General features: G+C 42.1%; 1 long non-coding RNA gene across 2 annotated transcripts; it reads left to right on the forward strand.

The window, feature by feature from the left end:
- Nucleotides 1-15: 15 nt before the first annotated feature.
- Nucleotides 16-19,571, forward strand: LOC140064184 (uncharacterized). 2 transcript variants are annotated; one of them, XR_011847720.1, is made up of 3 exons: nt 16-114; nt 17,277-17,573; nt 18,377-19,571. It is a non-coding gene; the product is annotated as an uncharacterized lncRNA (long non-coding RNA). The 2 variants fall into 2 exon arrangements; XR_011847719.1 differs by lacking the exon at nt 16-114 and adding an exon at nt 15,007-15,554.
- The last annotated feature ends 5,680 nt before the right edge of the window (nt 19,572-25,251 follow it).

Raw genomic sequence — 25,251 nt, forward strand, 5'->3', positions numbered from 1 at the left:
TGGGTCTCCCTAACCCACCGCTGTGATGACGTCGCGACGCCAGCCCCTCACAAGACGCTTTGTTTGTCGGGGATGGAGAGTGACGCTAGTGGCGGCCATTTTCAGTATTGGCAGGTACCGAGGATAACGCAGCCTGGAGGCAGAGGGTGGGGTTCCAGCCTCAAAAATGGCGGCGCGTGTGTGTTTTTCCCTTGCTTTTAAAACCAGTGGGGGCTTATATAGGCGGTCCCCTACTTAAGAATACTCGACTTACATACGACCCCTAGTTACAAACGGACCTTTGGATATTGGTAATTTATTGTACTTTAGTCCTAGGCTACATTGATCAGCTGTAACAGTTATCAAATGTGTCTGTAATGAAGCTTTAGTGTTAATATTGATTCTTATGACAACCCAACATTTTTAAAATCCAATTGTCACAGAGACCAAAAAAGTTCTGTCTGGGATTACAATGATAAAATATACAGTTCTGACTAACATACAAATTCAACAAGAACAAATCTACAGACCCTATCTTGTATGTAACCCGGGGACTGCCTGTATTAAATGGTGTGACCCATTACACTCAGCGCCATCAGATATCAGACCTAGGCCAGGTTGAGATAAGTAGAAACCGCAGACTTTTTTAGTGACATATGATTGTTTAACCCATAAAGGACGCAGCTAGTTTTGGCCTTCAGGACAAACACCATTTTTTCATCTTTGAAATCCCATTGAGTCTTAAAAGCTTTATTTTTCGACGTATGAGGGCGCGTTGCCTTGTTTTTGAACACATGCAAAACACAAGTGGGAGGCATCTTTGGCAAAACATGCATGTGTTTGAATGGAAACGTGTTTTGGCCAAAACCCCTCCCACTAGCGTTTTGTATGTGTCAAAAACGCCAGTTGGGAACCCGCCCAGAGGGTTTTTTTTTTTGCTAAACAAACTGTACTTTTTGGTGGGGTCCATATGTCATACCTACAATTTATTGGCTCTCTGGGTTCAAGTCCCACGCAAGTCAACATCTGCACAGAGTTCGTATGTTTACTCTGTGTTTGGGTACATTCAGACTGCTGTATGCCCGCCGGGCCCCAGCTGGACGGGCATACAGCTGTGCGCTAGAGAGGAGGAGGTGTACGACACGGAACGGTGCCACAGTACCGCCGCCATTGCCGTCTAGGGGGATGTACATGCGGCCGCATATACATCCCCCATAGACGGCCGTCTGAATGTACCCTCAGTGTGCATTTCCTCCCACACTCCAAAACATACTGGTAGATTGATTAGACTGTGAGCCCCAACGGGGACAGAGACCAATTTGGCATGCTCTGTGCAGCGCTGCGTAATCTGTAGGTGCGATAGAAAGAAATATTATTATATTATCTTTACTATTTGTATAAGTACAATTCAAACAATAATGAAGTTATATATCATACCATGTAAACACTTAAAGGGGTATTCCGGGAATATGCTCTGCTCCCAGTGATGATGTAACAGACTTTCTTGTTCAGTTACCATAGTAATGATGTTTGTAACTGCCGTCACCACAACACTAGGAATACTGGATTCACTGCAACCAACCGATTACAGCCAAACGTAGTGATGATCAGATGACCTGCCCAGGCAGGTGCAGGACATGTGATGTGGACATGTGACCATTGGCCATCTTCTGTCCTGCGTCTGCTCCGCACAGAGGAAATCAACATACTGCTTAACACCTTGGCGACCGAGGACGAAATAATATCGTCCTCGCGCCGCAAGGGGTGTATGGAGAGAGCTCACGAGCTGAGCTCTCTCCATACACAGCGGGTAACAGCTGTATAAAACAGCCAACACCGCCTGTCACTGCCGCGGTCAGTGCTGGCACCTATCGCGGCAGTTAACCTGTTAGGTGTCGCGGTCCAACCCGACCGCGGCACCTAACTTACTGTTAAATGGACGCCGCCATCTTGGATGGACAATCGCCGCCCCCTGGAACGTCATTGGAGGGCGGCGATCGGTTGCTATGGCAGCCTAGAGTCTCATTGAGACTCGTAGGCTTTCCATGTGCAATGATTTATAATAGCCAGCAGAGGGCAGGCTATTAAAAATCATTGAAAAATTCCTATATACTGCAATACAGTAGTATTGCGGTATATAGTATTAGCGATCAGACCCTGCAGGGTTAAATTACCCTGGAGGATCTCAAATAATGGTAAATAAAAATAAATAAAAAAATGAAAAAATAGTAAAAAAAAGTAAAAGTTTAAATCCCCCCCCCCTTTTCCTAGAACTGATATAAATATAAATAAACAGTAAACATCATAAACACTTTAGGTATCATCGCGTCCCAAAATGTCCGATCTATCAAAATATCAACGGAAATTGGCGCCCAACGTCGAAAATGACACTTTTTTGCCATTTTGAAAAATATAATAAATTCTATAAAAAGTGTTCAAAAGCCTATACAGTCCTCAAAATGATAGCATTAAAATCGTCATCAAAAGTCGCAAAAAATGACACCACCCACAGCTCCGTGCACTGAAGTATGAAAAGGTTATTAGTGCCAGAACATGGCAAAATGAAGAATTTTTTTTTTGTACAGAAGGTTTTAATTTTTTTAAATGTATGAAAACATTATAAACTTTTAGGAAATATCACTCAGACCATATATGTTAACAAACAACTCTTTAGTTTTTAAATATTGACATTAGGCATAGGTACATCACCATTTTTCAGCTAGCACGCCGTAGTCCATCATAGCGGGTCCACGCTCAAACTTTCTGCTTACTGGCTTTACTGGTAAACCGAACGACTGGGTTGAGTCTCGTGTGACGTTTTGGAGGAAAGACCTCCTTCTTCATGTCAGCATACAACATACTGTACATACTTGCATATGTCAATGGTTCTGCCACTGCTATTCTCGTGCTAGTTGTGATCATAGCATTACCTCTATACACTATCCGATGATCATGCCCAGCACGAGTATAGCAGTGGGAGAGCCGACGCGTCACAGGCTTTCTTAGCAGAGTGTAGGTAGAGCCAGTTTGTGGAGAGGCATGCATAAATTACTTATTGTGGGGCCAAGAGTTTTGCATAGTTTTTAAAGCTTAATTTCTATTAAATCTGTCCGTTCTAAGAGAAAGAAAAAGAAGGTTGTTGCCGATGGGGCCGGAGAGGTGAGTTGAAGCATTTACAATCAGGTAATCGGATGGTAGATGTCTTTTAAATGGGAACCCCCATATTTTAATGCAGATTTGGATTCCCTAGGAAAAATTACACAATTTTGGTGACAGATGGCACTTCCATCGCTAAAAATAGAAATATGTGAAAAAACTTTGCCAAAGGGGATATTTTGAAAAATTCACATCAGATCCAAAATCTGAAAATAGACGCATGCAATATTTTTAACTATCTAAATGTTTCCAAATTCGAGCACCCAATCTAGAGCATTCCATATTTTAAAACTTTGTAAGCAACGATAAAAACTCCCAGCTTAAGAGGGAGGAGACTGTTTATACTCGAGTATAAGCCAAGCTTTTCAGCACAATTTTTGTGCTGAAAATTCCCCACTCGTGGCACGTGCCACGAACATGTTTTTTTTTTTTTTTTTAACAGGCAGGCTATATACCACAGGGGGGATAGATGGCTATATACTAGAGGGGGGCTGGCAAGCTATATACTACAGGGGGTGGCTGGCTATGTACTTGGGCTATGACCAGTGCATTTCCCACCCTCAGCTTATACTTGAGTCAAAAGGTTTTTCTAGTTTTTTGTGTTAAAATAAGGGGTCTCGGCTTATACTCGAGTTTATATGGTAAGTTAATCAAGCTCTCTGATGTGTAAGGAGCAAGGGGGCTCACATTCTACCAGCCCCCAAAGAGAACAGGGAACTACTACAGTCCACCTTGTTGTTCCTCGGTTACGCTGAATGTAGTTTCTTTTTTAAAGACTTTATTTTTCTGTTTACAAAAATGTAGCAACATACAAAAACAACATCTGCCTCAGGGAGGCACAAAGTACAACTATAAGTATATATCAGGCAGTAATATATTAAGAACATCCTAGGATAATTACATAATTTAGTGATGCTAAGTTTAACTCAAGCACGTGCACATCACACACATACGAAAGCTATTCTTCCTCCGTATATAAAGCAGTCTGGGAGCCAACCACACATTACAAATCAAAGAGAATCTATCCGGGTTGATACTGGCATGATAAGCTTATAAGCAGTAAGATCTGCATTGATCAGCGAGATTCATTTGTTAAGTGTGCTTCTAAGTGGGAGCTTAGAAGGTTTCCAATCTAGTAAAATCACTTTCCTACCGTATACCATTAGTAAATGAAAAAGACTCCTCTCAAATTTAGCCTGTAGAACATCCCTAACTAGGCCTAGAAGACACACTTGGGGCAACCGTCAACCACCAGTTATTTTATTAAGTCCTCTAACTCAGGAATATCTCTGTCAGAAATGAAAGCTTCTCTCAGAGGCTGAAGGCTGAGTGTCCTTAAACTGCACCCCCCCCCCCCCCCCGAGCTTGATGTAATTGTAAATACCTATAGAAGTCAGTGGGAGCAATAATATATAGGTGAGGGCATTTATTTTTTTTATATAATTGTATTTTTATAATCATTTTCAAAGGAATATAACAAAAAGAAAGTTAACATGCACGTATTTCACATTGAAGTTTTTCAATAATAATACAACCGAAAGACAAGTTTTGTCCAAAAAGATATTAACAGCTCGACTTTCCCATCTGCATAATGGGGTGTAAAGCCTGACAGTGCAATGTTTTCCTGGCATTTAACCAATTACCAAGGACAGCATCAACTCCATGCCCAATCGGTCTAGAAGGGCTGGGGGGGGGGGGACCAACAAAAGACAGTCAGACAAACTCACCATGATAACAATTAACACTCGGGTAGAAACAAAAGGGGTGACCACCTCACTCTCCTCCTCCTGCCCGCTCTTCCATCCAATAGCGATCCCAACGTTCCCAAGTTTTGTCGAACAATGGGATATGACTATTCAAGGAGGCAGTTAGATGTTCCATACTGCGAGTTTCCCTTACCCTAGAGAGTAGGTCCATTCAGGAGGGAGGGGCCTGCCTTTTCCAGAATTGCGCTATCAGGCACCTCACAGCTGTGAGTATATGCAAGCTCAATTTTGTAGCCGTCTTGGCCATGGGCTGAGGAGAGACATTCAGCAAGTAATACAATGGGGAGAGTGGAATGTCCACCGCTACGACCTCCCGGAGGAGAGACTTTACCTCCTGCCAGAAAGGTTGCACCAATGGACACATCCAGAAGATGTGTTGAAGAGTTCCCCCAGGCGAGCCACATCGCCAGCAGGTATCCGGCGTGTCCGGAAATAATCTGTGTAACAAGGATGGGGTATGATACCACTGCAACATCAGCTTGTACTGATTCTCTTTGTGTAGCACACAAGGAGGTTTTAGCTGCTCCATTCCAAATCAGCTGCCATGTGTCTTGAGATATTGGTCCCCCCACTATGCTCTCCCACTTGGCCATGTATGGGTGTGCGATAGGGTCATCTGAGCTTGGGTGTAAGAGCATCATATAGATATCTGATATAAGACCAGAGGTGTGGGTAGCGGTTTTGCAAATGTGCTCAAACGTGGTGGGTGCCGAAACCATCTCAGTACTGCCCAGGGACTGTAAGAAGTGCCTAATTCGAATATAGTGGAAATTGGCTGCATGCGGGAGATGGAATTTATCCTGCAAGGCAGGAAAAGGCAAAATCTTCCTATCTCGGTAGTCAGGTGAGGGCATTTAAAACATAGCTTTTAATAATTCTATTAAAAAACAACAAAAAGAACCATCACATAATAAAAAGCAATTAGCCATCCTTAACCCCTTCCCGACATTTGACGTAATAGTACTGCATGGCGGGATGTGCGCTCCCGCAAAATGCAGTACTATTACATCAAGCTTCTGGCGCCGGCTCCTGAACGGAGCCGGCGCCAGAAGCTGCGGGTGTCGGCTGTATATTATAGCCGACACCCGCTTCTAGCACCCACGACACGTCGCAGTCGCGCTGACCGCGGCGTGTTAGAGGCATTTAAAGTTAAGTAGAAGTCAATCGGACAACCCCCCCCCCCCCCCCCGCGGCGCTTACCGGGACTGCCGGTGCCCGGGGCCTGCGCGATCTTCATCCAGAGAAGCCGGGTCCCTGCCTTCTGGCAGGACCCGGCTGTAAGACACTGGGCATGCGCAGCATCTGTATTGTACTGTACTGTATTGTATACATCTGTATTGCACTGTGTAACCTGTAAAAGAGCTTGAACAAGTGATAAGAAGATCACTTGTTCAAGCTAAGATGTCAGTAACTGTAAAAAAAAAAAGTAAAAAATATAAATAAAGCTTTTTTTTAAAATAAATAATAAAAGAAAGTGAAAGTCCTCCCAAACACCACATTTCCCTGTACACAAGTAATAAAGCATAAAAAACACTAAATCACAAAAAAAAACCCCACTTATTTGGTATAGCTGCGTCCGTAACAATCTGTACAATAAATCCTAATCAAAATTGGACCCGCTTGGTGAACGTGGTAAAAAAAAAAAACCAAAAACTTGCCAAAAATTAAAACTTTTTATCAAATTGCTTTACAAAAAATGTTCTAAAAAGTGGTCCGAAAAAGTTACAATCACCAAAATGATAGCAATAAAAAGAACATCTTGTCACGCAAAAAATAAGCTCACAACCAGCTCTGTCAACCAAAAAATACTATAATTATGCCGCTATAAGAATGGCAATACTAAAACAAATGCAATTTTTTCTATTCTAGTTTTCCTTCAATAAAATTGGACAAAAATAAAATAAACTATATAAATGAGGTATCACCTTAATCGTAGTGATCCGTAGAATAAAGATAATATATTGTTGTTATGCTACAGTGAACACCCCCCCAAAAAAATGCTAAAAATCCAAAACAAGAATTAATGATTTTATTTTCCTCCACACGTAAAAAGTTAATAAAATTGCTTCAATAAGCTAAAAACCCACTAAAATGTTTTTTTTACAGTGCATCTCATCTCGCCAAAAATAAGCCCTTATTTGTCTAAATTGCTTAAAAAAATAAAGATTATATAGCCTATTCCCAACATGCGTTGTAATAGAACGGTGCGGCGGGTAGTGACTTGCCAACACGGTTCAGACACAGTGATCGGGGCAAGATGGCGGCTGTTTCTGACGGCCATCCATCCTGCCCCATGGACCAGAAGGGTTACGTCCCACCCACATGATCGCTGCTATTGGCTCATCAATTCAGACCAGCCAATAGCAGCGAATTTACTTATGACGTCAGTAATACCGGTCATCATTTCTGTAGACACGGTGATCGGGGCAGGGTGGCGGCTGTTCCTTGTGCCTTGCGGTCCAGAGGGGTTTTGTTTCCCCCCCTCTGTCCATGTTTGCCGCTATTGGCTGGTCGATTTGGTCCAGCCAAAAGCAGCAGTATTCGTCACAATGGGCATCGCTAGGGTGAATAAGAGCAACACTTTAGCGATAATTTCCTTACGAAAGACTAAGATTTGGTACAAAAGTGCTGGCCATGTACATTGTACAGATGATGCTGTACAACTCTTACGAGCTGTTCCAATGTGCATGTCCTGCCGTATCATTTCTCCGTTTTCAAGAGGAAGATATTAGGAAACTAATATTGGGACAAGAAGGACGGGGCCCCAGTACCTCTGGTTTAGATGTTCCTGTGTTTTGCCAGGACAGCATTTTCCCGGTGAATTCTGCTGCTTCTAAAAGTAGGACTCAATAAAGAGTCCGTTCCAAAAGAGAAGTTAGGATGGACACTATATACTAAGGATGGACACTATATACTAAGGATGGACGCTACATACTACTAAGAGACCTGCGACAACTCTAGAGTGACAGAAGTTTAGTTGGTCCCCTGGTATATTCTACCTCCTTATACGCAACACATTCACAATTAACGCCCAACCTGTTGTGAATTCATTTCAGTAAAATTAATAATTGTAACAACTGTTAGGTCACGTTGCTCCCTATACCCCTCCATTATTTCATAAGGGGCGCCACATAACGGGCACTGAACGTTCCAGAAATAAATGCAATTTCCATCTTGGACTCCATTGCACATCGTATTTGGAAACCACCTATATGTTCAAAATGCTCATTTCACCATGTATATTACACCTTGCTAAATTCCCCAAGGGGTGTACATTCAACAATTAGGGTCACTTTTCGGGTTTTACTCTGTTTTGGTACCACTACATGTATCCTGACACATGTGAAGGATTTCTGTCAAATTTGGCCTCTAAAAGACAAACATCCCTCTTTTCCTCTACTGTGCGCCCATAAAGTATTTTATATGCACATATGGGGTACTTCTACACTCGGGAGAAATAGTTTTACACATTTTTCGGGGTTATTTAATATATTATCCCTTGTGGCTTACAAAAATTAGGGGTAAAGTGACATTTATAGGAAAATTTTCACCTTTTTAATGTTTAGGGCCTAATGGGATCATTTACCTGTAGGGGCAAATACATATATAACACATTGCAAAATTCTCTAAGGGGTGTGCATTCAAATATTAGGGTCACTTTTCGGATTCTTCTCTGTTTTATACCACTAGGGGTCTCCAAATGCATGTCAAACATTTCTGTCAAATTTGGCTTCTAAAAGGCAAACATTCCCCTTTCCTTTTACTGTGCGCCCATACAACATTTTATATACACATGTGGGGTACTTCTACACTCGAGAGAAATAGGTTTACACATTTTGGGGGGTTATTACATTTTTTTAATCCCTTGTGGCTATAAAAAATTAGGGGTAAAATGACCTTTATAGGAAAATTTTTACCGTTTTCCTATTTAAGTCCTAATGAAATCAAACACCTTTACGGACAAATACACATATTACTCCTTGCTAAATTCTCTAAGTGGTGTGCTTTCCAAAATGGTGACACTTGTTGGGGTTCCCCTCTGTTTTGGTACCGCTACGGCTCTCTAAATGCATCCTGACACATGTAAAGGATGTCTGTCAAATTTGGCTTCTAAAAGGCCAACGCCCCTCTTTCCGTTCTGAGCTTCACTGCGTACCCATACAACATTTTATTTGCATGTGTGGGGCAATTTTATACTTGGGAGAAATGCTAGTACACATTTTTTGGGGTTGTTTCATCTTTAATGCCTTATGGGATACAAAAATTAGCCGTAAAAGTGACTTTTTTGGGAAAATGTTCATCTTTTTCCTTTTAGGGACCTAATTGAAGCAAACACCTGTAGGGGAAAATACACATATTACACCTTGCTAAATTCTCCAAAGGGTGCACTTTCCAAAATGGTGACACTTGTTGGGGTTCTCCTCTGTTTTGGTACCACTAGGGTCAGGGCCGATTCTAGCATATTTGCTGCCTGAGGCGAATATTAAAATGCTGCCCCCCCCCCCCGCTCCCTGTTAAGTAAATGCGGAAAACTTTACTAACAATTAACAACCCTACAGACAGCTCCCTGACACTGTGTGACTGACTACAGGATCTGAGAGTCATTAGTGGCATCTAGTACCTTATAGATGACAATCTCTTCCATCAGGAGGACTTTATTCCGGGTTCTCCAATCCATGACGTATCACTGCTCTCATATATTTAAAGGCCTCGTTATTCACCACCCAATTAAATTATATAAAGCTCCCATATACAGATCCCCTACAGCTTAAAATCTTGCCCCACGTATACAGCCCCCCAGCTTAGTAATATACTGTACCCCATATACAGCCCCCAGCTCAGTGATATACTGTATCCCATATACATCCCCCAGCTTAGTAATATACTGTACCCCATATACATCCCCCAGCTTAGTAATATACTGTATCCCATATACAGCCCCCCAGCTTAGTAATATACTGTATCCCATATACAGCCCCCCAGCTTAGTAATATACTGTATCCCATATACAGCACCAGCTTAGTAATGTACTGTATCCCATATACAGCACCAGCTTAGTAATATACTGTATCCCATATACAGCCCCGCAGCTTAGTAATATACTGTATCCCATATACAGCCTCCCAGCTTAGTAATATACTGTATCCCATATACATCCCCCCAGCTTAGCAATATACTGTATCCCATATACAGCCCTCCCAGCTTAGTAATATACTGTATCCCATATACAGCCCTCCCAGCATAGTAATATACTGTATCCCATATACAGCCTCCCAGCTTAGTAATATACTGTATCCCATATACAGCCTCCCAGCTTAGTAATATACTGTATCCCATATACAGCCTCCCAGCTTAGTAATATACTGTATCCCATATATATCCTCCCAGCTTAGTAATATACTGTATCCCATATACAGCCCCCCAGCTTAGTAATATACTGTATCCCATATACATCCCCCCAGCTTAGTAATATACTGTATCCCATATACATCCCCCCAGCTTAGTAATATACTGTATCCCATATACAGCCCCCCAGCTTAGTAATATACTGTATCCCATATATAGCCCCCGCAGCTTAGTAATATACTGTATCCCATATATAGCCTCCCAGCTTAGTAATATACTGTATCCCATATACAGCCCCCCAGCTTAGTAATATACTGTATCCCATATACAGCCCCCAGCTTAGTAATATACTGTATCCCATATACAGCCCCCCCCCCCAGCTTAGTAATATACTGTATCCCATATACAGCCTCCCAGCTTAGTAATATACTGTATCCCATATACATCCTCCCAGCTTAGTAATATACTGTATCCCATATACATCCCCCCAGCTTAGTAATATACTGTACCCCATATACATCCCCCCAGCTTAGTAATATACTGTATCCCATATACAGCCTCCCAGCTTAGTAATATACTGTACCCCATATACATCCCCCCAGCTTAGTAATATACTGTATCCCATATACATCCCCCCAGCTTAGTAATATACTGTATCCCATATACATCCCCCCAGCTTAGTAATATACTGTATCCCATATACAGCCCCCCAGCTTAGTAATATACTGTATCCCATATGCAGCCCCCAGCTTAGTAATATACTGTATCCCATATACAGCCCCCCCCCAGCTTAGTAATATACTGTATCCCATATGCAGCCTCCCAGCTTAGTAATATACTGTATCCCATATACATCCTCCCAGCTTAGTAATATACTGTATCCCATATACATCCCCCCAGCTTAGTAATATACTGTACCCCATATACATCCCCCCAGCTTAGTAATATACTGTATCCCATATACAGCCCCCCAGCTTAGTAATATACTGTATCCCATATACAGCCCCCGCAGCTTAGTAATATACTGTATCCCATATACAGCCCCCAGCTTAGTAATATACTGTATCCCATATACAGCCCCCCCCAGCTTAGTAATATACTGTATCCCATATACAGCCTCCCAGCTTAGTAATATACTGTATCCCATATACATCCTCCCAGCTTAGTAATATACTGTATCCCATATACATCCCCCCAGCTTAGTAATATACTGTATCCCATATACAGCCCCCCAGCTTAGTAATATACTGTATCCCATATACAGCCTCCCAGCTTAGTAATATACTGTACCCCATATACATCCCCCCAGCTTAGTAATATACTGTATCCCATATACAGCCCCCCAGCTTAGTAATATACTGTATCCCATACACAGCCCCCCAGCTTAGTAATAGACTGTACCCCATATACAGCCCCCCAGCTTAGTAATATACTGTATCCCATATACAGCCCCCCCCCAGCTTAGTAATATACTGTATCCCATATACAGCCCCCCCCCCAGCTTAGTAATATACTGTATCCCATATATAGCCCCCGCAGCTTAGTAATATACTGTATCCCATATACAGCCTCCCAGCTTAGTAATATACTGTATCCCATATACATCCTCCCAGCTTAGTAATATACTGTATCCCATATACATCCCCCCAGCTTAGTAATATACTGTATCCCATATACAGCCCCCCAGCTTAGTAATATACTGTATCCCATATACAGCCTCCCAGCTTAGTAATATACTGTACCCCATATACATCCCCCCAGCTTAGTAATATACTGTATCCCATATACAGCCCCCCAGCTTAGTAATATACTGTATCCCATACACAGCCCCCCAGCTTAGTAATAGACTGTACCCCATATACAGCCCCCCAGCTTAGTAATATACTGTATCCCATATACAGCCCCCCCCAGCTTAGTAATATACTGTATCCCATATACAGCCCCCCCCCAGCTTAGTAATATATTGTATCCCATATATAGCCCCCGCAGCTTAGTAATATACTGTATCCCATATACATCCCCCCAGCTTAGTAATATACTGTATCCCATATACAGCCCCCCCCAGCTTAGTAATATACTGTATCCCATATACAGCCCCCCCCCCAGCTTAGTAATATACTGTATCCCATATACAGCCCCCCAGCTTAGTAATATACTGTATCCCATATATAGCCCCCGCAGCTTAGTAATATACTGTATCCCATATACATCCCCCCAGCTTAGCAATATACTGTATCCCATATACCCATATATCCCATATACAGCCCCCAGCTTAGTGATATATAATATATAGCATCCCCCCCAGTATAAAATAATTATGGCCCCATATAATACATATAGCATCCCCCCAGTATAAAATAATTATAACCCCACATCCCCAAATAAAATATAGCATCCCCTCCCCCTAGTATAAAATAATTATGGCCCCAAATAATACATATAGCACCCCCCCCCCCAGTATAAAATAATTATGGCCCCATATGATATCTTCAGCGTCCCCCCCTCAACAGTATTAAACGTTTTCTAGCCCTATACCCCCCCCCCCAGTATTAATTATTAGCTACATTTAATTAAAGTACTTGAAAAATAATAAAATCATACTCACCTGCAGGCAGCTGCTCCCTCGGCGCGGCTCCGGTCTTCACGCGGCCTTCACTTCCGGTCTTCCTGTGAGCCGCGGCTCCGCAGTGACACAGGCGCATGACGTCATGACGCCTGTGTCACTGCTTAGGACGGAGCGCGCAGCTGCCGGAAAGGCGCTGCGTCGCTCCGCATATAAATCGCGCCTGTGTCTTAAAGAGACAGGCGCGATTTATTTAGCTGGTGGGCGATTCGGGCGTTAATGGACGCCCGAATCGCCCACTTTAGAGCGGCAAATTTCGCCGCCCTTTACAGGGACCCGCATCTGCCGCCTGAGGCGAGATTTTCATCTCGCCTCATGGCAGATGCGGCCCTGACTAGGGCTCTCCAAATGCATCCTGACACATGTAAAGGATGATTGTCAAATCTGGCTTCTAAAAGGCCAAAGCCCCTCCTTCCCTTCTGAGCCCTACTGTGTACCCATACAACACTTTATATGCAAAAGTGGTGCAGTTCTGTGCTTAGGAGAAATAGTTTTACACATTTATGGGGGTTGTTTCATCTTTTATCCCTTGTGGCTTACAAAAATTTGGGGTAAAAGTTACTTTTTTGAGAAAATTTTCACCTTTTTTTTCCCTTTTGGGGCGTAATTGAATCAAACACCTGTTGGGTGCCCCAGCAGGGTACAGTGACAAAATGGGTATTGGCATGCTCAGGAGGAATTACCCTAAACGTGGTAAAATGCATTTTCCTTTTTAACCCATTGTGAAGGTGCAAATTGTAGTGTTCAATGAATCTATAGTAAGATAAAATTACATTCCTGTAATTTCACTTTCATTTATCTTTCACCCTCATGAAACGCTCATAGGGTTAACAAGATTCCCAAAGGTTGTTTTGAATATTTTGAGGGGTGTAGTTTCTAAAATGGTGTCATTTGTGGGGGTTTCCTGTCATGTGGGCCTTATAAAGTCACTTCTAACTAAATTGACCCTTTAAAAGTAGGTTTTGATGATTTTCGTGAAAATCTGAAAAATTGGACCTAAAGTTATAAGCCTCCTAACATCTTAAAAAAAGGAAAAGATTTTTGAAAAATGATGCCAAGTTAAAGCAGACATATGGAAAATGTTAGTTATCAAGTTATTTTAGTGATATGACCAACTTTCCAAAAAGTAGAAAATTTGGAAAACATTGTTTTTTTTCCAAATTTTTTCCAAATTTCCATTTATTTCATAAATAAATACTAAACATATTGATTAAATTTCTCAACCAACATGAAGTACAATGTGTCACGAAAAAACAATCTCAAAATCAACTGGATATGTTAAAGCGTTCCAAACTTATAACCACTTAAATAGACACATGTCAGATTTTAAAAAAAGGCCCGTGTCAGGAAGGTGAAAAGTGGCTTCAGCGTTAAGGGGTTAAACAGCCTGTATATCCAAAGGATGCTGTATGTATCTAGGCAAACACAAACGGCACCAAGTACATGAACTCAAATGAATAATGAACTAGTGTCATCCACATCTGGAAGCAAGGTCATAGGACATGTTAAGATCTCACCCATCCAGCAGAGGTCCAGCAGGGAGTGAAGAGGAGGGCCATTAGTGGTGTAGTCATAGGCACATCTAGGTCAGGAGAGAGATAAATGCACTGCCCCTATTGTGCCCTATACTGTACTCGCCCTCATATCCCAAAAAATGCTCCCGTCCTTACAAGGACGGTCCCAAGTTGTCCCTAATGGTAGGACTGCCCTAATAGGCCCTCTACATCCAAAGACAACAGGGTTCCCGACGCGTTTCTGGTACCACGTATAGTGTAACCTTCATCAGGGCAAACTGAGACAAAGTTGTGCTGCAAGGGAACTAACAGTAGTTAGCAATATGGATCAGCAGTGGCATGGCCCATTCCTGTAGCAGCCACATAGTCCTACAAATCGCTTTATAAAAGGTATTCATGACTAGGTATACTCCCACCCAGTCCATGTACCTCATCCCTTATTGGTCAAAATGTCATTATGGGATGTAGGCATCACAGAACACATAAGCCAAACATAGCAATTGTTCACTCACCCCCCTATGATGATTCCTGTCATTACATAAACATCTCCACGTGCTGTGAGACGCCGGCGCCCCACTTCCGGTATCGCCAGCGTCTTCTGGTGTCTAGTGGCGCCGCATCATCAGTCTCCAGTTGTCATGGAGATGTAGGGGCGGGGTAGAGGTGCGACCAAATTCCAATCTACTGGTCGCCCTGTATCCACTGTATGCAAGTATGATCAGTAGATATAAATGCAGACCGTGGATACCGGAGGAGACAGAGGGTGCAGAAAAAACATTATTTCGTATCCACTACATGGATTCTGTCCCTAAGAGCAGGCCCGGCTCCAGCACCCGGCATACCTGGGCAAGTGCCGGGGCCAGAGAGCTGCCGGGGGCCCACACACGCTGTGCACTTTTTCACTTCCTGTGATGAGGAGCTGTGTCCTGTGTCCTGCACTGTTCCTCCCCCACTCGGACAGACACAGCACAGGTAGAGGCTGCAGAGCTGCCTGTGTGATGCAGCACATTATGGGTTAACCTCTCCCCCCTATCACCTCTTCACACAGAGCTGCAGTAATGCTGAAATCCGGCAGCTCAAAAATCGTGACGAAGAGGAGGAGGAGGTGGAGAAGCCTGAAGACTCCTCTGTGTGATGCCAGGGCTGCTGCAGACAGCACAGGGTGTGATGGTATGTGACATGTATGGATGTGTATATAGTGAGTGTATGGTATGTGTGATGATGTGTTTGCCTGCATCTGTATCTGTTTGCATGTATCTGTCTGTCAGTGTGTGTGCCTCCATGCTTGTCTATCTTTATGCATGTCTCTGTAGCTGTATGCATGTCTCTGTCTGACTGTATATATGTCTTGTTGCATGTGTGGATGTGTGAATGATATTAATCATGTCAAATGTACATGAGAAGCAGAGTTGCTGCAGAAGTGTCAGGGAAGATGGTGGGAGAAGAGAGGGTGTTCAGTGCCTGCACTTTCTAACCTGAAGTATAAACAGCTCTATTTACCCTGTGCTGTGTCCTGCTAAACCACCAGTTTATTACATGCAGAGACCTTCAGCATGTAAGTACAATGCATAGCCTAAAGGGAAATGTGCATGTACATGTGTATATTATATACTTTCCAACATTTTTATATATTTTTTTTTTTATATTTATGTGTACAGAGCTCCATAAGGGCTTGTTTTCTGTGTAACCAACTGAACAACTGTACTTGCTTGTGGTGATATTTAACATTTCATGCTGTGTACTGGGGAGCCCTGTTTTTACGGCATTCACTTAAAATGCACCTCCCCTTTATTCCGTGATACCCAGTCATCAGATGGTAAGATCCCAGCTTGCGTGCGTCCTAGATCTCTTAAATTCCACCCTTTGTCCGCATGCCCAACTATCGAATTATTTGTGAAATTAGTCTCCAGAGAATTTGAAAAAATCCCACGAGAAATACACCACGACAATCTAACCCCACAGATGCGGAAAGCTCTGAAACACCTGGGGGAACTGGATGATGTATTATTAAGCAGGCCGACAAGGGGGGAATATTGTTTTGTGGCCGAGATGTATGTACGAGGCAGAAGCCCAGAGACAGTTGCGGGATAAAACATGTTACAGGAAATTGACATACAACCCAACAAATAAATTTGTGGAGGAACTAAATACACTACTTCAAGAGGCGATTAGGAACAAAGTAATTTCAAAAGAATGTGTGGATGCACTATTTGTGAAGATACCAAAAATTCCAACCCTGTACCTACTCCCAAAAGTACAAAAACTATCTGTCCACCTGGTAACCCGATTATTTTGGGGAGGCGTGGACTAACAGAAAACATTGGCAAAAATTATAGACCACCATCTAAAGGATACAGTAGAGTGTCTCCCTTCCTATTTGACGGACACATCAGACATCTTGCAAAAAATTGAGGGCCTACACATTGAGGAGGATATGATACTCGCCACTTGTGGAATCGTTATACACGAGTATCAAACACCCGGACGGTTTGAGGGCTGTAGAGTTCTTCTTGAATACTACAACCTTGGATGACGGTTTGAAGGAATTAATTGTGCAGCTGCTGGAGTTTGTCCTCTTCCACAACTTGTTTGTGTTTGGGGGGTCCCTCTACCTGCAGCTCCAGGGAACGGCTATGGGGTCGGCTTGTGCCCCCTCATATGCCAATTTGTTCCTGGGGCTGTGGGAGCGGGACCTTCTCATGGGTGACCAGGATGGCGAGATGGACCGTGTCATGTTCTGGGCATGGTACATTGATGACATCCTGGTCATCTGGAGGGGAACTACCCAGCAGCTGGACGCCTTCATTCAGAGACTAAATGTAAATGAGGTTAACATCAAACTTACATACAAATGTGACAAAAATAAAGTTGATTTTTTGGATGTCATTCTAGAAAAAGATCAATTTGGATATCTCCAATCGGATGTATTTAGAAAAGAAACGTCAGTGAACGCCCTCTTACACGCCACATCTTCCCACTCACCGCAAACCATCAGAGCTGTCCCTACAGGACAATATCTTCGAATGAGGAGAATCTGTTCTGCAGAGGAAACCTTTGAATATTGTGCGACAGAGATTCACCAATTGTGGATATAGTCAAAGATCCCTAAGAAAAGTGTACCAAAGGGCTAAGTCGACACCTAGGATTGAACTACTGTACCCGGAAAAGAAAAACAAAGTTGATCAGAAGGTAAGATTTATTACGGAATTCCATTCGCAGTGGCAACTAATGAGACAAGCCTAAGAAAGATTTTGGCCACTTTTGAGAGCAGACCCAGTACTACAAAAATATATCCCATTACATCCAGGGGTGGCAGCACGCAGGTCGAAAAACCTACGGGATATATTAGTCAAAAGTCATCATGAAAGTAAACACATTCACACCTTTCTTGACAATAAAGGCCCAAAATGGGGGTGCAAACCCTGAGGTCGCTGTGTAGCCTGCCCTAATATCATCAAAACTGAAACCTTTGCAGATTCAGAAGGTAAGAAAGAATACAAGATCACACACACAATTTCCTGCAATACGAAAGCGGTGATATATCACGCCACATGTCCTTGTAGCATGATTTACATCGGTCTGACCACTAGAGAACTTAAAATTAGGGTACGTGAGCATGTACGGGACATTAAGGCAGCAGGTAATCCTGAATTCTGTACTGACGGACTCCCAGTGGCCAGACACTTTAGGGAACACCACCAATGCAATCCGAAACTCCTCCAGGTCTGCGGTATAGACCACCTCAAAAACAACATCAGGGGAGGCCCTGTGGCACAAAAATGAGCACAATGTGAAACAAGGTGGATTTGGACCCTCAAAACAGAGTCCACAGGGCCCAAATGAGACCCTGAGCTATGCGCCATTCCTTTGATTCCTGACCCAGGTTGCACTGGGCTTTAATCTTTAAATTCTTCTTATTTTTTTTTTATCAGCACCTGTTACGCTTGTTTGTATGTCCAATTATCATGACTTTACTTACTTTCTCTATTCAGGTGGTGCTGCATAGTATGTCCCTATGGTGACCTGAGCATATGGATACTAACTGAGTTATCTACAAATATATCTCTAACGGCTTATAAACTATAAACATGGAGACCGTCGACAGTGTTGAAGTAACATTGGATTCCGACAATACGGTGATGCCTTGAGACCGATTTCCAGTTTAGGTTCATTACCGATACGGATGTTTTTATATCCGACCTATACTTTACATTACAGTTTACATGTTGAAATGCTCATTAACTTTTTATATAGAAGTTAGTATTGAAATATGTCTATATGATACACACTAACAAAACAAGTCTAACTCATAGTTAGATTAGTCGAATCCACATGTTGTTGCGGTGTAACAGTACATATTATGGTCAAATTTCTTCATTCTTTAGTACTAATACTTTATAGGCAAAGACAACTACAGGCAGTCCCCGGGTTACATACAAGATAGGGTCTGTAAGTTTGTTCTTAAGTTGAGTTTGTATGTAAGTCGAAATTGTATATTTTATCATTGTAATCCCTGCAAGAACTTTTTTGGTCTCTGTGACAATTGGATTTTAAAAATGTTGGGTTGTCATAAGAATCAATATTAAAACTAAATCTTAATTGCAGACACCGGTGATAACTGTTACAGATGATTATTGTAGCCTAGGACTAAAGTACAATAAATTACCAACATCCAGAGGTCCGTTTGTAACTAGCGGTCGTATGTAAGTCGAGTGTTCTTAAGTAGGGGACTGCCTGTACTTGCTAACACCCAAATGCCCTATATGGTGTTCACTTGCGAATAGGTAAACTTGGTACATGTCTTATCTGATGTTACCAACTAACACATATATTTGTGTATGTATTTAAATACTTTTAATGAATCGTGGGCTTATCCCACAGAGTAGGACACAATGCATGTAGCACTAATCACTTTAATTTGCACTTGCACTCTGCACCTGCACGTTGCACTATAATTCTTGCACTGTTTTTAGCACTCCTATGTCATTTTTTAACCGGTTAAGGGTTAAGAGTGGCATTTTCGACTTTAGGCGCTATTTTCCGTTACAGAGTTAAACACATTGAAAAACCTTTAATATATTTTGATAGATTGGGCATTTTCGGACACGTCGATACCTAATGTGTTTATGATTTTTACTGTTTCTTTATATTTATGTCAGTTCTAGGGAAAGGGGGGTGATTTGAATTTTTAGGTTTTTTTATTATAACTTTTCAATAAAAGACATTTGTTGTGATTAAAAGTCCTATATTAGAGGTGTTTTGTATTATTATGGTTTAGTAGATTTAAAAAAAATTAAAGGACCTCTCTCTCTTCTCCTTGTATTAAGAACAATACATGGGCATAACAGCACCCCTATCCCAGTTCAAGGTACCAGTACAGAAACCTCTAAACCTGACTACATATTGGACTATAATAAGTACATAGGTGGACATGTCAGACCAGGTGCTTCAGCCATATAACGCCATGCAGAAATTGAGGGTGTGGTACAAGAAGCTGGCCGTGCACATTATGTAGATGGCGCTGTATAATGTATACCGGTTTCATTAAAGTATATATTTTTTGGAGAGCAGGAAGGGGGGAGTGTCAGCACTTCTGGAAGCGAGGCCACAACACGTATTTTATCAGAGCAGCACTTTCCAGGAGAAGTTCCCCAAACTGCCAAGAAGGGAAAAACACAAAAAGGTTCAGGGTGTGCTCCAGAAGAGGCATTCAGAATGACACCATTAACCATTGTGAAACATGCCCCGAAAAACAAGGACTATTTATAAAAGTGTTTTATCATACATCCCTGGACATTTAGATTTTACCCCGATGCACTCTCCACAGCTTATACATCATGCCACACCTTCCCCCTGCTGAGCTCTGCCGTGTGCCCAGCCTGTAGATTATTGCCACATATGGGGTATTGCGGTAGCCAGGAGAACCCACATCATGATTTTTGGGGGATTGGGCTCCAGTGGCCTGAACTGGGAACAAAATTAAGTTTTTTTTTTACCATGCACTATCCATTATGCATTTTCTTTGGGGTCCACCTGAGGGGTTAAAATTCTAAATACATCCCTAGATTAATTCATGGAGGGGTGTAGATTCCAAAAAAAAAAAAAATTCTAACAGATAAATTCCTTGAGGGTGAAATCTCCAAAACGAAGCTCCAAAAGGTAAATTTTGCTCCTTCCCTTCTCAGTCCTGCCGTGTGCTCAGCCTGTCGATTATTGCCACATATGGCATATTGCTGTACTTGGGACAACCCACAGAATTATATTTAAGGCATTTGTCTAAAATGGCATATTTGAGAAAAAAAGTTACAATTTCCAAGATGTGCCCCATGACGGCCCACCTGGAGGATTACCCCTTGACCTCTGCAGGGACAGGAAGAAGAGAGGTTAAATGCCCCTCCCCCTGCATCCCTCTCCAGTGTTCTTCCTGTCCATACACAGGTCAGGAGGAAGAGAGTCGCTCTCTCCCTCTCATCTCCAGGGCTTGGGGGTGGGGGGGACACCATGGAGGTGCAGTACCTGGTGCTAAGTCCTCCCCTCTACAGGCCTTGATCGGCTTTGTTTCCTGGCTGCAATGTTGAACCTGCAATCCCTTTGTGATTTATGGCGGCACCATGTGTTCTGACTCCCAGTTCAACAGGCCACGATGACCACTTCTGGATTGGCGCGTCACACTGAAAGTTTAAAAAGCTAGGTAGTATCTGCTAGAGGTCTCTCCTACCTAGACTGTTGCAGGATATAAGTTTAATTTGTGTTGCACGGCGCAGGTCAGAGTATATTCTGTGGCGTCTTATCCTGTACCCACTATCGCTTGTACCTCACCCTCCTCCCTTATCTCCAGGTCAGTGATGGAGGCAAAAATGGATCAGGAACCCCCCTTCCTCAGACTTTTAATTTTTTTAAATTTTTTTTTTTTTGGGGGGGGGGGGGGGGGGTAGGGGGATGTGTCTCTGAATTATACATATTCCCCCTCTCCTATACTATAGTTCTTCTCACTCCTAGGAGAAAAAGGAGAAATAGAAGGAAAATAAAGAGGAAAAAAAAAGGATGACAAGTCTAAACCTAAGTTTTTGCAGTCAATAGTGTACTAGAAGACATTATTCGTGAAGAATGGAAAGATCCAGAAAAGAGAATCTCTGTGCCCAGGGAGTTTAAAAATAACCTTTTTTTCGAGGAAGATGAATCAAAAATTTGGGACTACATTCCAAAATTTGATGTTCAGGTCACCCAAGTCATCAAAAAGACTGACCTTCCATTCGAGGATGCGACCTAGCTGCAGGACCCTATGGACCGAAAATCAGACAGTGTCCTAAAAATGAAAGTCAGCAATGTTCAAGCTGAAGCCAACCACCTCAGTCGCCAGGACCAATATCTGCTGGCTAAACGGCCTAGAAAATCAGATCATTAGTGGAGTCCCAAAGGAGAAACTTCTAGGAAGTATTCCTCTCCTGAAGTCATCTGTCACCTTCATCAAATCTGTGTGGCATAGCCTTCACAGGAGAATTTCTATTTGGTCCGGAGCTAGACACCATCTTGGAGAAAGTGGCGGACAAAAAGAAGGGGTTCCCAGAACCAAAAACTCAGAGAAAAACTTATTTTCGTGATACCCGGGAGAAATTTCCATCCTACCGAGGTAAAGGCAAAAAGGGACGATGGAGTTACCCCTAAAGGGAGTAGAGGTAGAGGGTTCAGTGCCACCCAAATTAACCAACCCACCCCTATAAAAAAAAAAAAACAATGACGCCATGGTTGCGTTGGGGGACACTTTTTTTTCCTCCCAATGGAATCAACACATAAGAAACGCCAGGATTCTAGGGAAGGATACAAGATAGAGTTGAACTCTCTGCCTCCCCAATCATTTGTGACAACAAAAATTTCCTCACCTCAACTTCATCATCTCATGTAGGAAGAAGTACAGTCTCTCCTAGCAAAGAATGTAATCTCTCCTGTACTGTTCCATCAAGTAAAGAAGGGATTCTACTCCCCCCTTTTCCTGATTCAAAAGCCAAATGGATCACACCGGATGATAAACTAAACACTTAAAATACTTGAGGTTTGCGGTCTTATCTCCAGAAAACAAAGTGCTGCATTATTAATTCAGAGCTCTACCATTAGGGATCTCCTGAGCACCCAAGTTATTCACCAAGATAATAGCAGAGGTAGTAGCTATATTAAGACTAAAAGACATCCGGCTAATTCCTTACCTGGATGACCTTCTATTGGTGGCCAACTCAGAAGAGAATAGAAATCTGGGAACATCTGGGCTGTATCATAAACTACAAAAAATCAAATTTCCAACCCAGCAAACTAAAATTCTTTGGTATTCTTCTGGACTCTGTACATCAGTGTTCACTCCTCCCAGAAGAAAAGGCACTGAACCTTACGACTCATATAAGGACCTTTCAAAGCAAACAGGCCTGCTTAGTCAGAGAAGCGATGAAGCTACTAGGGCTTCTCACAGCATGTATAGCTTGTGTTTCCTGGTCACAAAACCACACAAGGGATTTACAGATTTTAAAACAGTTGGAGAAGAAAGTAAAAATTCCTTCTTTTGTGAAAATTTCTCTGAACTGGTGGGCTGCAAAGGAGAATCTAGTCAAGGGCTTAAAATGGAACAACTGGCCAACAACTACTATCTTGACAGATGCCAGCAAGACTGGTTGGGGGGCAAAGATACCAGGGAAACTGGTCCAAGGTCTTTGGTGCCAAACAGAGAGAGACAAATCCTAAAATTACAAATCCTCAGTTAAAGGCAGTCTGGGAAACCTTAAAGATGTGCTCAAGCCAACTCCAAGGCCAAAACCTCAAGATACCGTCAAGACAACATGACTACGGTGGCTTAACTCAGATGTCAAAGAGGTACACGCTCTCCCATCCTGCTCAATCTATCAAAAAAGATCTTCCTATGGGCAGAAGAAAACGTTTTATCTTTGACTGCAATCCACCTAAAGGGGTCAGAGAACAGGGAAGCAGACTTCCTAAGCAGACACACTCTGGACCCTCACGAGTGGTGCCTGAACGAGGAGGTGTTCTTTCAACTACCACAAAAATGAGAAACCCCTCTAATAAACTTATTTGCCACCAGGGAGAACAAAAAAGTGGACCACTATTTCTCTCTACAGAACAACAGTCCATCTACTGGATGCCTTCAGTCACAGTTGGGAAGTAAAACTAGCCTATGCCTTCCCCCATTTCCCTTAATCTCAAGAACAGTTCAAAAGTTCAGACAGGAAAATCTCAAGATAATTCTAATTGTGCCCTTCTGGCCAAAGAAGAGCTAGTTCCCTGCACTAAAGAACATGGCTCTGGATGATCCGATTCTCCTTTCTCAGAGGAAGGATCTCCCGTTTCAAGGGGCAGTATATCATCCTAGCCCAGTGATATTTCAACTGAATGGATCCTGAGAAACAGATGCTGAGAACCAAAGGACTCACAGACAAAGTTATTACCATCTTACAGGCAAGTAGGAAATCGGTGACCTCGACTATTTACTTAGAGACCCCTTTGAACCCATAGAGACGGCAAGTGTTAAAAACATCACAAAAACTGCCTTCCTCGTTGCTATTACAACAGCCAGGAGATTAGAAGAAATTCAAGCACTTTCCATAAATGAACCTTATCTCAAAATTTCTGAAGACAGAATCTCTGTAATGCTTGATCCCAGTTTTCTCTACAACAGACTTCCATCGTAGTCAGGTAATAATAATCCCTTCCTTTTGCCAAAATCTCCAGAGGGAGCCAATTGGCATACAGTGGATGTGAGGAGGGTGGTCCTACACCATCTAGAGATAACAGGTAGTCGGCGCAAAGATTCAAATCTATTTCTTCAGTTCCAGGGCAAGAATAAAGGAAGAAAAACACTGGATTAACCCCTTAACGCCAAAGCCACTTTTCACCTTCCTGACACGACCCAATTTTTCAAATCTGATATGTGTCACTATAAGTGGTTATAACTTCGGAATGCTTTAACTTATCCGAGTGATTTCAAAATTGTTTTCTCGTGACACTTTGATTTTCTCATGAATACATGCAAAACATACCACCAAAATTTTTCAACTAACATGAAGTACAGATATTTGGTGAAAATTTGGAAAAATTCTTGATTTTCGAACTTCAAAATGTTCAAATTTTTCCATACATAGTCATAACCGCAAAAACTCCTCTGTTAACTTTCACTTATTCTAACATCTTTCATAACCTTTACCAAATGTTATCAAGGTTAATAGTATTTTGATATATATGTTACAGCATCCAAGAGAAAGTTCTCACTATCTCATCACCATCTTTTCACAATATACAAAATACAAACAAAAAGAATACAAAACAGGGAAGGAGCACTCCGTGAAAAAAATTAGTGTTTTATTTCGCCAGTGGGCAGATGCAACGTTTCAGCTGTCTCAATGCAGCCATTTTCAAGCATGGCTGCATTGAGACAGCTGAAACGTTGCATCTGCCCACCCTGTTTTGTATTCTGGTTACAGATGGGATTTGGAGTCGGATCCTTCTGAAGCCTGCACCCACCACAAATTTTAATTCGTATTTCATTGTACTGCTCCCTACAAATCTTTCTCCTGCTCAAAATACAAACAAACAATGTATAACCTGTAATTGTGAACTGTGTCATATAAACTGCAAATTGGATGTTATCTGTTTTACTCTAATTCAATAAAGCAAGAATGATAAAGAAAAAAAAAATACTTAATAACTAACATTCACCGAATGTCTTCTTTATGTGGACATGGTTTTTTATGCATAGTCTTATTTTTGTAGGATGTTATGGGGCTTTGAACATTAGGTGCGATTTTTCACATTTTCATAAAAAACGCAAAATCCTGCTATTGAGGGACCTGCTCAGGTTTCAAATCACTTT

The sequence above is a fragment of the Engystomops pustulosus genome, chromosome 6 (genome assembly GCF_040894005.1).
Source record: "Engystomops pustulosus chromosome 6, aEngPut4.maternal, whole genome shotgun sequence".
NCBI lineage: Eukaryota > Metazoa > Chordata > Amphibia > Anura > Leptodactylidae > Engystomops > Engystomops pustulosus.